The sequence below is a fragment of the Cupressus sempervirens genome, chromosome 11 (assembly GCF_028749045.1).
Source record: "Cupressus sempervirens isolate cs-2001-9-10 chromosome 11, ASM2874904v1, whole genome shotgun sequence".
Lineage (NCBI taxonomy): Eukaryota > Viridiplantae > Streptophyta > Pinopsida > Cupressales > Cupressaceae > Cupressus > Cupressus sempervirens.
In genome coordinates, this window is record NC_143128.1 from 568,189,158 (window position 1) to 568,207,052 (window position 17,895).

Genomic DNA, 17,895 nt, shown 5'->3' on the forward strand with positions numbered 1-17,895 from the left:
TACCAAGGAAGTAACAAAGTGGAAGCTAAACTTCTCTTCAACTTTAGTTGGTCTTCTAGACTAAACAAAATAAAAGAACAACAAAATCTATGGTTGTTTCATGTTCCACTAGGAGCTATAGGTTTAGTGGTGCTATGACTAGTGTCAAAGTGGGAGGTTATTATTGTGGAGTTTGATCAGACTCCAAGTGGGAGATTGTTGTAATGTGGAGCATAATCAAACTTGGAGGTTTATTCAATGTAGTTTCCCCCCACATTATTTCTACAAGGGTTTGGGGGTAGCACCCTAGGTGTGCTCCCTTTCATAGTACAAGGTGGGATTAAGGGGCAACGCCCCTAGGGGATTTTGAAGGGTAGTGCTTCCAAAGCCAAAAATGACCTTATATTGTAAAAGGCGTCAGCTACTATTTTTATATTGGACGATTTATTCTAGCCCTAATTTTGTAAGTGGAAAAAGTTTGTATAAAATGGCTTAGGGTTAGGGATTTTATAATGTATGATGATATTATTTCTGATTGTAGTGCTATTCAGTTGTAAAGGATTGTGGATTGTAATCACTAGATAATAATAATATTGGACTTGTTAGTGGACATAACCTAGGATTGGGTGAACTATGTAAATCCTTGTACCTTGTGTTCTCTGATGTGAAATTTATTATTCTTAGATATTGGTTATATTTTCATGGTTGATCCTAAAAAATTCATTATTGTCCAAAAATAAACTTGAATTGGAATCATTTTATACTCTATCTTTGATCTTAAATTCCTTAACATGGTATCAAAGCCTAACTGATAGAGATCAAATAAAAATAGTGAAACTTTAATTAAATTTTTTGACTTACATTCATTCAAAAGAAAAATCATGGTGAATTGTGTGAGACTTGAGGATAAACTCAAAGGCACATCAAATTTTTTATCATGGAGAATTTGAATAATGACAATTCTTCAAAACTTGAATTAGAATCATATGTAGAAGAAAAAAAAGCAATGCTTGATGATGCAAGAGCATCGACCTTAGATTTTGGTGGATTTATTATTTTCATGGTTAGTGATGTGTTGGAGACACATTGGGTAACCTATCCTCATGAGGACATAGAGATTGGAATTATCTTGTTGAAGCTAGAGTTGTTTTACCTTGCAGCTGGAACTGTATTCTTCTAGTTTATGCGGGCTACTTGTGGGTGGTGTAACTAATTATCCTTAATGAATGAGAGGATGCACCTTTTAGGGATTGAATAGGGCCCAGGTTAATACCTTAAATCAAATAATTAAGTCCTAATTCATTATGAATTGGGAGATATGACCATTCTCCTGGGACATCAATTTTCTGTCAATTTACGTCTCTGATTTCTGCACGTGACTTTCATGATGAATGTATAGTTATCCTTAATGAATCAGCCTTTTCATACTTAAGTATTTGTAGAGGACCTAAATTAATTCCTTCAATTAATATCACATCTTGATTCAATCAAAGTGTGGAGATATCATCATTTTCCTCGAGTATCAATTTTCAGGCAGTTTTTGCAAAAATGTGTGGAATTTTCATCTTGCTTAATTTCTTATGAGAAAATTGGATCTTGTTAAGATAGGGGCATGTTATTGGGCCATGTGTGGAACTAAATATAACTTTTCATTTAATTTTTTTCATGTTTGTTATAGTTTTAGTTTACCCTTCCAAGGTGGACCTATATTGCAATTAAATGCTTGACTAGCTGAGTTGTGGCTTAGTTGGCTATTTAAGGAGGGCTTAGGTAGTATCTTAAGAAATAAGGAGAAGGAAATTAAGTTCAGTGTGGGAGTTGGAGAGAAAATATTTGATTTGGGATCTAGAATGGGAGTTTGTGAGAAGAGCTAGTTGCTGCTGTTTAGAAACAAGGAGATTGCTTGTGGCTTGCAAGCACAAGTTGGGGATCTTGGAGGTTTCTACCAGATTGCTATTATGTCATAGATCTAGGCTAGCTAGGAATTAAGTTGGATCTTGATGGATCTTGTGGAACTTTTATTGTAATTGCTAGTGTATTTGGTCATAACCCAGAATGCCTTACAGCCAAGCACATTACATGTAACAGTTATTTTATGAATAAAGAGTTGTGAATTGGTATGAGATCCTGTGTTATTGTTTATTTTTCATTGTGTGGTTATTTTTTGGGGGCTAGGACATCTCCATTGGGGATTCTCCTACCTTGCATTATGTCGCTTGATAATGATCCAAATAAAATAATATAGAAAAGACATAATAATAAGGCTATGAAAATTATTATTGATGTTGTTAATGATCATATTCTTCTAACTATATCAAAATTAACACCTACTTATGATATGTTCCTGACTATTCATAATACATATGAGATCAATAATACAAAAAAATTGCTTACCTTAAAATAGCAACTCCTGCATGTCAAGATGAATAAAGGAGAAATAATTACATCTTATTTTATGAGAATTTCATAATTGAAAGACCAAATTTCAACTATTAGAAATGATGTAGATGATATGGAATTATCCCTAATAACCCTTAAAGGGTTACCAACTACTTGGGAATCCTTTATTCAAGGGATTAGTGCACATCCTACTCCATCAAATTTTGATCAACTTAAGTATGTTTGCACTCAAGAAGAATCAAGACTAATTATGAGAGGGATGAGTCCACATAAAGAGGGACAAATACAAGCCCTACATGCTAACACAAACAATAAAGGGAAGAAAATAAATTTCAAACAAAAGGGGGGGAAGAATAATAAAACCCACAAAAACATATATCTATCTAAAATACAATGCTAGAAGTGTGATAAGTTTGGACATACTCACATGTACTACCTAGAAAGGAAGAAAGTTCAAGCCTCTATAGCTGAAGTCAAGGAAGTAGAAAATTCACTATTCTTCTTAGCCTTATCAAGTGAACTAAACTCAAACAAGAATACATGGATAATTGATAGTAGAGCATCTCAATGCATAAATGGATTTGGAATGAGTTTGAAACCTTTGAAGGATATTCAAATAAAGAGATCACAATAGGGAATAACTCCACGTATCAAATGAAAGGAATTGAGACTTGTTCAATTCAATTTAAAATGGGAGTTACATTGCAATTAAAAGATGTTATATTTGTACCAAGCATCTACATAAATCTAGTCTCTATTTCTAGCCTAGTAGATCAAGGATATCATGCGACCATTCAAGAAGATAAAATACTATCTTGGCCTAAAAATTCTACAATAAAAACACAATCTCTATAGGATTTAGAGATGGAAGCTTATATAAACTTTGTAATGCTAAAAATCATGCACTAAATCATGAAGTTTCCAAAACCAATGAAATTTGGCATACAAGGTTAGGATGCCTCCATTTTCATGCCCTACCCTCTGTAGAAAAGAATGTGATAGGACTACCAAATCTAAAATTTGAACATATTAGAACCTTCAAAGGATTAGCCTTAGGAAAGAACTCTAAAGGACATTTTTCACATAGTTAACATAAATTAAAAGTTGTACTAGCCTAGATTTGTGTGTCCTAATGCCAATACTGTTGAGTTTTCATTTTGCATGATGCTTAATGACAGGAATTGTTTTGAACTCCTCTCTTGAAAAGTTAATCTAGGATCAACTCCAAGGTTCTGGGAGATCTTGTGACCTACTAGAATTTGCTCGGTAGAAGATAAATGTGAGTGTTCACGAGGAGGCTTTTATTGGTTCTGACCAATTTTGGATAAGATGTTGAATCTGCTTGCTATCTTAAAAGGATAATCACACAAAAAGAAATATATTTTTGTATTTTTCTGTTTATAATGAATGTAGTTTTAACTATGCAACTATATGAATTCATAAATTAACAAAGTGTTTGTAAAAGAAAATAACAAAGATAGGGTAACAAGAAGTTTAAGCAAATGACTTGAAAAGTAAATTTCTAATAGACATAAGCCATAGAAACAACACGTCTGTGAGTTAAGCCTTTGAAAAGATTGGTAGGTGACCAATAAAAATAGGAGTAACACTTCCTTAATTCTATTGATGCAATCATCAATGGGGATTCAGTAACCATAAGATGTTTCACTTTTCATCAAATTGCAGGCTGAAAAAAGTGTGTTCATGTGAGACAGAAAGCTATGCAGGAATAATAGGGTGATCTCTTCTCCAACTAAGTACGTCAATAGAATTTGTAAATAAGTGGCAAACACCAGAATTAAAAGACTGCTCAATAAAAATAATATAATAAAATTATTGGCTCCATTACACTCCATGAACATACATTCACAAAATGCAATACACTTAGGAAAGAATAACTACACTCTGAACAAGAGCACCAATAACATATATTATTGCATCAAAATAATGGCTTGGAATACATATTTCATTCCTCAATTTATAGGAGATCTTCTCCTCAATTTGTGTTGAGAGGGAGAGATTCCTTCATGCAAATATATGCATAAAAATAATAAAACAAATCTATTTATGTTCAAACTAGCTCTCTAACTGCTACTAAGTAGGACTCCACCCTTGTTTATATCATTTAATTGGTGCATGAGCCTTTACATGTCTTAAAACAAAGAAAGCATGAGAAAATAAGAAAAAAATCATTAGATAATTTAGGAGTCTGTGGAGATGCCAAAAATAGAAGCTCAACCTTCTCTGGATGTTTTTCGGAGTTAAACTACCGACAGAATGTGTTTCTAATGCATGGAAAACTCTAAATTTGGAACTGGTAGTTAACTGTCAATGCACCTCTAACTTCTTCAAAAACTTTCAGCACACCTTTAGAGAAGTTCACCTTGCACACCTTGTGCACCTTGGGAGAAGAGCACCTCAGAAGATAGGATTCAAAAAATGCAAATTTTTCGCAAGTGTCAAAACTAAAATTCTAGCTTCTGGGTTTTGTTCCCCTTCATATCAAAGCTATGTCTGGGTATTTTGTCTTGAATTTCTCTATGATCTCTGTCACTTAGGTTGCATCTAGAAAATCTAAAGAATCATATTTATCCTTTACTTTTTGTCGATAGTTTCCCAGCTCTATGCGAGTCTCTACAAAATCTCCCAATTTTGCATCCAATTCCAGCAATGCCTCTTCAGTCTTAAATGATTGTCTAATATCTGAGCACTAGTGGAAGCTTATTCAAAAGTATTTCAAAACTGTTCAACAACTACTTGCATAGTTATGAGTCTATCCCTTGAATCATCTTTGAAACTATCAAGGAAAGCATCGTTGTAATATCTCTCTGCTTCCAAAATTTTCTCTTAGGCTTGATCCTTGAGCTTATGAATATATGCATGTAATGTTTCCATTAATTTATTACCCTCTAAAATCTTCTTAATCCAATAATCTATCTTATCTAACTCATCTTTTATATATACATCCATCAACATCTGATACCTCCGCCACTTTATTGATTGTAACGCTTGTAGGTCTTTAAACCAGGTATGTATCTCATCTATCAACCCAAAATCCTAGTTCAATATAGCAACCAACTTGTCTAAATTATCCTACATATGGTGCAATAACTTAATATTTTCTTGTATGGTCTGCACACCCTTTTCTTCAAAAATCTCCCGCCATTGCTGACAAGCCTTCAAAAATAGATCCAATTGTACATTTCCCTTATCCCTCCTATTGAGTGCCACAACTAAAGTCTCCTAAATATTTTTAGGATCCAATGGACCAACTACTTCATGCAAATAACCTCTTAGGAGTTCATTATGCTTTCAGAGCTTTAAAACTTCAAACTCATCCTATTCCAAGTGCTTAAACACTTCTTTGATTCCCATAGTGACCATTAATTTGGCAGTATCCACAGTGGGTTTTCCAAGAAAGACCTGTTTAATCTGATAATCTTTTGGGTTCAACTCCTCAATTTCTACATGTGGAAGAGGAATAGCAACATGGGTGAAAAATTCTTGATTTTGGTTTCTCATAACAAAGGCCAATGTTCGTGCATCACCCGCAGGTGGCTTGGGTTTCTTGAGGGCTTCAATTAATTCTCTTGTTCCCTCTTCCTCAGTACATTATAGTTGCCTTTTATGCCTAACCATCACCTCTTTTCTCAACCATCTTGGAGTATCTTCCATCAAAGACTTATTCTTAGATGAAGAAGGGGTTTGTACTGCTAGGGATTTTCCCTTATTGCTCCTCTTTAGAGTCTTCTCCTTTTGTGAGAGATCTACATTAGGAATCTCTTTGTTTATTGAGTCCACACTCCTCACCTTCATATATTGGGAAGTCTATTGAGGTTCCTCATCTATTTTCCCCTCCTCTGATACTTCCTTGGTGGGTATTTGTTGTCACTCTTCTTCCTGTTCATCTTGTACTTGTTCTTCATTATTCGAAGGGAGAGGAATAACTAAACTTTTATCCAAGCAATATAAATCTTGACTTGGTGATGGTGAAGTGATTAAAGGTCCTTGTGGCTAAGGTGGCAATTGACTCCAATACTCTTGTGGAGGTTGATATGTTGGTGTATCCCTTATCTAATCATCTACAAGTTCAGTGCCTATAGGCATGAAATCAAAATCTGACATCTTAAAGACATCAGCCCCTTGATTCTCTTGCTCATCAATCTACTATTATAACTCATCCTCTAAAGTTGTAACCTGAATAGGTTGTGTAGGAATGGATGATGACATTATAGTGGAGCTCCTTCTCCATTCTACCTTAGTAGCCCTAGCAAGATGGTCCTTTGACTTAAGGGAAGGTTATCCTCTTCTTCTTCATCATCCTTTTCTTCTTCATCTAGAATAACTCCAAGGACTGACGGAAAAGGAACAACTTTTTTTATCACCTTTTGTCTCCTTGTCCTTTTAACTAGAGTTCTCATCTTTTTCTTCTTGGGAGTTGATGGAGAAGCTTCTTTCTCTTGGGCAGGCAGAGACACTTCATGAGCTTCTTCTTTAGTTACTTGCCCTTGTTTTGGTGGTGGTACTAATGGATTATCTCGAGTCTAAATGAATTCTACATTTTCTACCCCTTGGTTCTTAGGTGCTTGAGTCACGTCCTCTTCAAGCTCAACTTACTAAGGGGAATATCTTTTCCTTTTACTCTTACCCCTACATGTCCTAAAGTATCCAACTTCTCTATCAAGTTGATGCACTATTTTCGGCCTTATTGGAGATTGGGCTATGAATGTTGGCATTATCACTTTAGCTCCTCTACCTTTCACTGGGTGAGTTGTAGCTTGGAAAACTGTTGTTTTTGGAATTGGATCAGCTTGAATGGTCTCTTAATCCATTCCTTAGTCAACTGGATGATATGCCTTTCCCTATGATTAATATCTGCATTTTCTTCTCTATCAATCTTTGCATTCATGATAGGTCGATCATATATCTTATCTTGGTTATATAAGGGATCTAAGACCTCTTCAGTGTCTTGTTGCGTAATCTTTAACGGGACCTTCATTTTCAAGGCATTACTTTCCAAATAAAGAGGCATTCTATAATAATCCTTTATTTGGATGTCATAGTCATCTACTGCATTCATCCAATGATCCTCTATGGCATGTTCATTTTGAACTATTTTCCTACCAAGTACTAAACTTTGTCAATGTTATCAAAACATAGATGAGGGGAGTTATAATCCTCCAAGGGATACTAATCCCATTCTGACTAAAAATTCATGATATCCTACTTTTTTTTAACACCAAATGGACCTATAGTGTTGGGTCATACCTAGGTCTTTTTATGTTGCTTCCTTACTATGTCATATGTAAATGAGAGTTGTCATACAATTTCTAGCAAAATAAGTCTGTTACATAGATAACTCAAGAGCTTCTTAGGATTTATAGTTGTACCCACTACCCTTAAGTAAGTGAATGTCTTGAATTGGATGTAGCAGGCACCTATTTCTGTAATATTTGCTATTGCCTCTTTTGACATCCTTTTTGCATAGTCTCCCTCGATGAACTAGATGATTGCAAAAATGAAGACATCAATTCACTGTTCTGTATTCTATGTTGTGATCCAAGAGCTTCTTCTTCACCATTTAAGGGTATACCACATAAGGCCATGCATCAACATCTTGCAAGTTGCACCTTTTAAAAAACCCTTAGTAATCTATAGTTCTTGCCGCTAATACATACACCAAATGAGATGTCATATAGAACCTTAGGTCATTTTTTACCACCACCAGTTGTTCATCTAAATTCTCACTAAGAATTGTGGCCCAATCAATTGGCATCTTTTTCATTTGAATGGTTTTAATGAAGTGTATCATCCATATGTTTAAGTTTCTAGTTGTTGGTAATCCCATGATTCTACTCAGGAGCACAATGGTGTTGACATATTAGTCAAGTTTGTTATAAGTGACATACACCTATTCATATTGTAAGTATCTACCAAGCTTATTGTATAGTTAACAATGTTTGCCAAGAATTTCAGTTGTTGCCAAGTTTTATAGTTGCTACTGAGTCCTTTGGACAAATTCTAGTGTTTACCGAGCAATTACAATTAGTGTGAAGATTTGCAGTGTAAACCAAACATCTCAATGTATGCCAAGTTTACCAGTGCAAGCCAAGCTATACAGTGATTACCGAGTTTGTAGTTAATATGGTGTGAGTCCAGTGTTAATCGAGCTACTCAGTATTAACCAAGTGACTCAGTTTATACTGACCTCAAGGTGATAATGTTTACCAAGCTATGCAGAGATAAACAAGTGATTCAATTTATATGATGAGTTTCACAGTATCTATCAAGTCACCAATGCAGACCGAGTTCAAGACTACTTAAAAGTGATCAGTGTGGACTGAGCTTCTATGTCTACCAAGTGCATGATGATGTTGAGTAGTGATAGTGGATGTCAAGTATCAAAATTTCACCAAGTCAGTCTTTAGAGCCCAAGTGTCTACACTTGAGACAACTTTATAATATGTGTGTAAACTTGTATTGTGGCCAACCTTGTAATTTGTATAATTGGATTGATATATATGTAATGAATTATATCCCATCCAATGTGTGTATTTATCAATGCAATAATAAAAAAAGAGCAGAGAGTGTGAATTACAAAGTCTACAATAGTACAAGGAGCAGCAAAGATTCATCTATCATAGCATGGTGATTTATACACTTAAATTAATCTCATTCAGTAAACCAAGTTGTAGATCAGAAATCAGCTACTATTTCATCCTAATAGATGGATTAGTCAAATCCTTTAACAAGGTAGACTTAACAATCTTTTGTAAATCTCTTTACCGAGTGCATACTTCATTGTATGTTTGTAAATCCTTTCACAAGGTGGACCTAGTAGTCCTTATTGTTAATAACAGGGCATATCATCAAAAGTGATCAATGTAAGCCTTAACAGGCCAAATTTATACTACAGTACTAAAGCTTGTGGGTATCATCCCCACCCTAGTTTTACTTTCTATTTGGAAGGTTTCTGGGTCACCAAATCTTTGTGTCAAATTGCTATGAATGCTTTCATGTTTTTAGTTTCTTATGCATACAATTAGATCAGATTATATGTGAGAATTAAATGCTAATTGGACTGTTGGATTAAGAGTTAAAATTGTAGAAGTTTTAGAAGTTATTGATTCACCCCTCCCCTCTCAGTAACTTAGCTTTGTTAAGAATATTTCCAAAAATTGGTATCAAAGCATCGTGGTTCTCAAAAGAAAGTTTAATAGCTTGAGCACAGATCAAAGTCATGGAGATATTCAGACTTGAAAAAGCTATTTACAATGAGAAACTAATTTGGAAATATCTATTGCCCAACTCAAGAAAGCAACGAAGCAACTCTCTCAATCCCTAAAAAGAAGAAAATAACTTGCAATTCAAGTGAGTGATCATCTCTACATTGAAGAAAAGATTGAAGACCTTCATTCAAGCAATCCAGATGAAGCAAATGAAGCAATCAAAGAACTCCTAGAAAAGAATGGTTCCCTGCAAGAAGAAGTAAGAAAACTAAGAAGAGAACAAGAAATTCAATCAGTAAGGCTATGTGAAGTCATGGAAGAGAAGAACAAGATAAAAGAAGAGATAGAAGGAAAGAACAATGAAATCCAACACCAATCCCTTCAGCAAGCAGACCTCATTGATCATCTCTCCAATGCAAATGAAGAAATCATGAGCCTAAGATTTAAAAATGAAAGATTGTGAAATGATCTAAACTCTAAAAGGAAAATCAATAAAAGAATGATGAAATCCCAAGTAGACATGAATCAATTGAATGAGCAAAATCTCTCTAGACAAAAAAGAAAAGTAGGAATTGGATATATAGAAGAAGGAGAATCATCCAAGCAAGGAGCTCAAAAGAATCAAAGACTTATTTGCAATCATTATGGTAAGATAGGTCATACTTCAAACAAATTTTGGAGCAATGGTAAAGAAAAATTGAATGGAAAGTGCTACAATTGCAATCAACATGGTCATAAGGCCAATGAATGCAAAGAAAAACCAAGATTTGAAGGCAAATGTCACAAATGCAAGAAGCATGGGCACAAACCATCAAAATGCAAAACCAAGATATTAAATCTAGAAAAACAAATTGTGAAAGCTATATTTTGTTGGGACTACAACACCTAGTGTAGATGTTATTATTGTGGAGAATTTGGACACATTGGAATGAATTATGTAAAGCATCATTTGAGGAAAAGAGATACTACTAAAAGATGTTTCATTTGTACAAAAGTTGGTCATCTTGCAAAAAATTGCATGAATAATAGAATCATGAAGAATATGATTCATAGAAGCATTGGTCTCCCAATGTTGGCCCAAGCTAAACCGACCAAAACCCTAGGTCAGGACGAACTTGAGAAGAAAACCTTAACAAATTGGAATGGTAGAGGCATGAAGATAAGTAGTATGGCTGATATGGAATTAAAATTCAGTATCCATATCATAGTGCACAAGATCTATAGCTCTAGCCAATTGAACAATGTGCCTTGTGAAGCAATTGACCTTGCTTACAAAGTAGTCAAGAATAATCTTTCACTTGACCTTGCCGAGCTTCTATTGAAACAATTCAACAAAAACATGGAAAGCATCCAGACATTAAAGAACAACCTATGTAAGTTTAGTTCTCGATTGACTAGTTTATTCTTTTATGTTCAGAAAATTTTCAATTCTAAAGGATAAATTGTATGGAGAAAAGATGTGCCAGTTCTTTACCAAATTAATGAGTATATTGTTGAGATGGGAGAGAATTATAATAGTATCATGGATAACTATTTTGATGCATTTAGAGAGAAAATGAATAATAGATTTAGGATTCCAAAGAAATTAGTTGAATATTAAAAGGATGATGTATGTGCCATGGTACATAGTGATAAGGTATACATTTAGGCAATTAGGTCTAGAATATCATGGAAGAAACCTCTTGGATATGAGGTTAATATAGATGAAACTAAGAACATAATTGAGGCACTTTTAAATGAACTAGCTGATCCCAAGGCTGCATATTTTAATACTTATGATGAAGCCAGAGCTAGGATAGAACTAGAGATCAAGCTCCCTCAGGTGGTAAACAAAGGAAAGAAAAAAATTGCTAAATTGAAAACCAGCTCTACCCTTTTGTTGATCAAAGGAAAAGCTGAAGATGAAGAAGTAGAGGATGAGGAAGAATCTGAGGAAGAAGAAACATTAAAGAAGAAGGGCAAGGTAATTATCACCAAGCCTTCCAAGACATCCACTACTGTATTTACAAGAAGATCTTTAAGAAAGAAAGTTGACAAGGAAGGAGGAGATATGATATTCAGGAAATGTCCACCCACCTTCCAAGATAGACTAAAAGAACTACAAGAAGGAGTAGGTATAACAATTTTTAAAGCATTAAAGTATGAAACTAGGACTAAGGAAGAAAAGAAGCAGATTGAAGACCTGGTGATGAACAAAATGGGTGAGTGGAAATACTCACCAGACCATCTTATTTATCAACTCCCTAATATTTTGTTGGATAAGATTAAGCCAAGATGGAAATTTTCTATGCAAACTGCAAAAGACATCTATGAGAAAACCCTTAAGTAGCTTTTCCCAAGCTTAAAAAACAAGGAGATTAAGGAATCTCTAAAGAAAAATGAGGAGAAATTAACTCTAAAATTCAATACTTGTCTAGTTTTCATAAAAGATATTGAGCATGTTGTAAGGAATGCAACACATACATGGAAGAATATATATCTTCTTCATAAATTAAGTGATTCTGCTATTGAAGTAAAAGCTGATGATGATGATGATGATAAAGAGGAGAAAGATAAAGAGGAAAATGTTGAAGAGATAACTCATTTTGATAACATTGATGATGAAGAGGAACAAGAGAAAGAGGCTACTAACGAAGAAAAGAAAGATGATGAGGAAACTGACCCAGTCAAGATTTATGCAGCAATTATAGCCTTACTTCCTCATTCTCCAAGCAAGGGATTGACCACATCAAGCATGGAGATGACCTCTACAGGATTGATTGTGACCAGCACTCAAAGCACAACTAGCCAATCAATCTTTGCACCAACTTAGCTAAGTACATCATTGACTAAAGTGACCTCCACTTCATCTACCAAGCTACAAACTCTTCCCTCTTCCATTGTGTTTGCAACATTAGTTTTGGACACATTAGTTTGGAATTCATCAATTTTGGCTACTGTGCGCATTACTTTAGGTACTTCTACAATAAGTGCAGTATCAAGTTTTATAGCTAGTCCTAGTATGTCTACTATTGTTTCTATTCTAGGTACACAAACAATAAGTGCAAGGACAATTGAGACCAAGGCTCAACCAAGCACAAAATTTTTTGGGCAAAGGAAAGGAGATGGAGGAAGAAATAGCCCTACATGAGGAAATTGTAATCTCAAATTAGGACATTTCCAAGTTCACTCCAGACCAAATGCAGACATTTGGTGAACTCCTCCAAAAGAAAGCCAAGCAGGAGAGGCTTAGAGAAGAAAGAGATAATGAACTTAAAATCATTGAGGATGCCAAGAATATTTTGGTAGAGGTAGCAGGTATAGAGGTTGATTCTTCATAGCCAATTTTGTATCAACTAGCAAAGGCAGTTCAAAAGTTCAATGAAGATATAGATGGACAAGATCAGTTACTACAAAAGTAGAAAAGAAGTTTGAGAATAAAGTGTTGGAGCACATTGCTCAACAAATTTTTATTTATCAAGTATAACTCTCTACCATTTTGGGTTCTTTGGAAACATCTTGTACTAATGCGTCATCACTTTTTAGTAAGCTATGTGATTTTTCAAATTTTACCAAGGAAATAAAGGACAAATTGTCTAAGATAGATGAAGACCTTAAGGCAAGTGCTCAGCAACTGCAACTTGACCATAGTTCAAGCCTTGTACATTGCAATAAGATAAAATGTTTGACTGAGTTACATGCATAATTACTTAAGAGGCCAGAATTATATCTACCTTAGTAGATATTCAGAACATGATTCTTCCCAACATGGATGCACTTTAGAAACATATTGCACATTCCAAAACCCTCATTCATGATAATAACTTCTCCATAGCAGACCACATGATTGAGTTGTTAGTAGAAGTACAGATTACACTTCACACATGCAAGGTCCTGCAAGACAATTGGGACAAAATGTTGGCTATAATACTCAATGTACATTTAGACTTTTAATCTCATTTTGGCATTAACATGTAAATATATAGAATAAATCTTTGGCATTAATGTCAAAAAGGGGGAGTATATACTATGAATAAGAAGATACATAGAAGATATGGAAAAAATAAGTTATGGGGAAGAAAATGCATTGTACAATTCATACATAAAGGAAATGGGGGAGATAGATGTGTACAAAATTATACATTGTACATAGCAAGGAAATATATTCAGATGGGAGCCTTACCATGTACAAATATATATCTTACAAAACTAATTTTGAAAAATCTCAATAACAGTATACTCTACCAAGCTAAGAATCATTAGGTGATGGATAAAGGTATTTAGGAAACTTTTTGAATTTAGTTTTGGTAAGTGTTTTTGTCACTAATGCCAAAGGGGGAGATTGTTGACATATCAATCAAGTTTGTTATTAGTGACGTACATTTATTCAGATTGTAAGTATCTACCAATCTTATTGTACAGTTAATAGTGTTTTCCAACCATTTCAGTTGTTGCCAAGTTCAAAAGTTGCTACTGAGTCCTTTGGACAAATTCTAATGTTTACCAAAAAGTTACAATTAGTGTGAAGATCTACAGTATAAACTGAGCATCTCAATGTATGTCAAGTTTACCAATGCAAGCTGAGCTATGTAGTGATTATCAAGTTTGTAGTTAATGTGATGTGAGTTCAATGCTAACCAAGCTACTCAATGTTAAACAAGTGACTCAGTTTATACCGAGCTCAAGGTGATAATGTTTACCGAGCTATGCAGAGGTAAACAAGTGATTCAGTTTATATGATGAGTTTCATAGTATCTACCTAGTCACCAATGCAGACTGAGTTCAAGACTACTTGAAAGTGATCAGTATGGACTGAACTTCTACATCTACTAAGTGCATGATGATGTCGAGCAGTGATAGTGGATGCTAAGTATTAGAACTTCACCCAGTCAGTCTTTAGAGCCCAAGTGTCTACACTTGAGCCGACTTTGTAATATTTTTGTAAACTTGTATTGTAGTTGACTTTGTAATTTGTATAATTGGATTGATATATATGTAATGTATTATATCACATCCAATGTGTGTATGTATCAATGCAATAATTAGAAAAGAGTAGAGAGTGTGAATTACAAAGGCTATAGTAGTATAAGGAGCAACAAAGATTCATCTATCACAACAAGATGATTTATACACTTAAAGGAATCTCATTCAACAAACCAAGTTATAGATCAGAGATCAACTACTATTTCATCCTAACAGGTGGATCAGTCAAATCCTTTAACAAGGTAGACCTAACAGTCTTTTGTAAATCTCTTTATTGAGTACATACTTCATTGTATGTTTGTAAATCCTTTCACAAGGTGGACCTAGTAGTCCTTATTGCTCCTAATAGGGTAGATCATCATAACAGATCAATGTAAGCCTTAATAGGCCAACTTTATACTACAATACTAAAGCTTGTGGATATCATCCCCACCCCAATTTTAATTTATATTTGGAAGGTTTCTGGGTCACCAAATCTTTGTGTCAAAGTGTTATGAATACTTTCATGTTTTTAGTTTCTTATGCATACAATTAGATCAAATTATATGAGAAGGATTAAATGCTAATTGGATTGTTGGATTAAGAGTTAAAATTGTAGAAGTTTTATATGTTAACAATTCACGCCTCCCCTCTTAGTAACTTAGCTTTGTTAAGAATATTTCCAAAAAATGGAATGTTTGATATCATCCTTCATATAACCTCTTGTTATATCTACTTTCCCTGCTTTTCACCCAAGAGGCATTCTATTAATGATATATGAAGATTGGATAATCTCTGTGGCTTCTTGTTCATGATCTTTATACCACCTTTATGCTTGATGGTATGTCAGTCTTATATATTGATCTACCCTTGGAAGATGGAAAAATTTCTCGATGTTCTTGGGCCTCAGATCTAAGATAATATCCCTTGTTATGCTTTTCACCACTCTTTCCACCGAAATATAATTCTCTACCAATGCCATAACCAGCTCAGGAGATTGTATTGAAATTGGGTGTGAAGCCGTGTTTACTAACCCCAATCTTATAAGTGTAGACACCATTGGGGACCTATCATTTGGTTTGTTGCATAGAACCAAGAATGTGTTGTAGTCAATATGGCCTAACTCAGTGTCTCAAATCTCTCAATGTGCATCCTAGAAGTGTGATTTCGATGGAACACCTTAAAACTTAAAGACTACTAATTTTGGAGCCATCTTTGCAGTGAGGGAGGACAAGGAAGAAGCCATTTTATCTACATAAAACAGGGTTCCATTATTCTAGAAGGTTGAAAATATTAATTTAAACAAATCCTAGCTAGGAAAAAATCAAACCCAAAACCAAAAAACACTGCAAAATAACTAAAATATATATTATTTAACCTTGCAAGAAAAAAAAATTGGCACACCTTGTACACCTTGAGGGTGTGCTAGGTGCACCTTTCCCCTCTGTCAAACTGTCAAAACTAAGGGTGTACACATAGCACACCTTGTGGGGTGCACTATGTGCGCACCCTAATAATGCTAAGGAGAATGTTTCTCATTGAAAGGTGTGCATGTGCACACCTTGGATAGGTGCACACATGTGCACCTTTCACTAAGGTGAATTCTTTGTTTTGTTTAAGTTTTATTAAGTTTTTGTGAAAAAAGGTGTACACATTGCACACCTTAGATAGGTGTGCAAGGTGCACCTTGGATAGGTGTGAGCCTTCTTACTTAACATTTTTTCTATGTTGTGTGCAAGTTATGAAAATGAAGTGCACCTCTCAAGGTGCAAATGTGTGCTTTCTAGAGATATAGAAGAGAAAGTGAGTAAGGAGGAGAAGGGGTCCTGGGATTTTATAGGCCCAGGATGGAGCACACCTTTGGAGGTGCATACCTGCGCATGTACTCAAGTGCGTACTTCCAAAGGGAAGTGCTCCCCACACTAGTGTACTTAGCACACTAGCGCACCCTATTAGGGCGTGCTAGGCGTGCTAGTTGTGTACCTAAACACCAAAATTCACTTTTTCCTCAAAACCTCCAGTTTCTGACACTTGGATTTTTCAAGCAGAGGGCTAGAATAGGCTTTGACACCAAGTAGGACCCTAAAAAAGACTTAGACCTTGGATTAGGGGTCTACAAAAGAAAATAAAAAAATTATGTAGGGGGTCCCCATTTCTAGTAGAAATGGGGCATGCATTGTGAAACCGCAACAAATACCCTCATTAGGGGGACTTTTGTACTACATAATCTTTGTTGATGACTAATGTAGAAAAATGTAGATTTATTTTCTAAAACTTAAAGAATCAAATGAGATACTACTTAATTTTAAAGAGTTTATAGAATTAGTTGATAATCAATCTAGAAAGAAAATTAAGACTTTAAGATCAGACAATGGGGATGAATGCAGTTCTAAAAACTTTAAAGAATTTTACACTTCTGTAGGGATTAAGAGGAAGTATTCATTACCTTATAATATTGAAAAGAATAGAGTGGAAGAAATGAAAAATAGAGCCATAATTGAAGCCACCAAAGGCATGATGCATGACCAAAATCTTCACATCTTATTCTAGGTTGAAGCTTTGAATACGCCAGTAGACATCCAAAATAGAAGTCCTCATTTAATCTTAGAAAATATAACAACCAAAGAAACCTTTACAAGAAATAAATAAGATTTGAGTCACTTGATAATTTTTGGTTTTCCTATGAATAATCTTGTTCCTAAATAAAAGAGGTCCAAACTAGAAACCTCTGGGAAGAAAGGCATATTTGTTGGTTATAGTGAATTCTCTAAAGGCTACAAAGCTTATATTCTAGGACAAAGAACTATTAAAATTAGCAAAGATGTTAAATTTGAAGAAGACGTTGCATACGAAATCTCTAAAAATATTGAAGAATGAAACAATACACCAACTACAAAATTAGATGAAAGCCCTACGATTAAGACTCAGAGGGAGAATTATAATTCAAAAGATCATGAACCTATACCATCTAATATTGAAAATGTTGAGATCCCTAACAACAAGAAAATGCCACTATGGGTGAGGAAGATGATTGAAGAAAATAATGTAGCACCTAATGAAATATTTAGAGAAAGCATTAAAACAAGAAGTCATTCATGTTATGTTTCTCTTATATTCAAACTCATGAAATCTAAACCATCAAATGTTGGAGAGGCCTTAACATGCCAAACTTGGCTAAATGCAATGATTAAGGAGTACCAATATATAGTAAAAAATGATGTTTGGTATATTGTACCTAGACTTAAGGACAAATTAGTTGTCTCCTCAAATTGGTTATTTAAAATCAACCATGCACTATATGGTAGTATTGAAAAAAACAAAGCCCAATTCATTGTCAAGGTTTTTC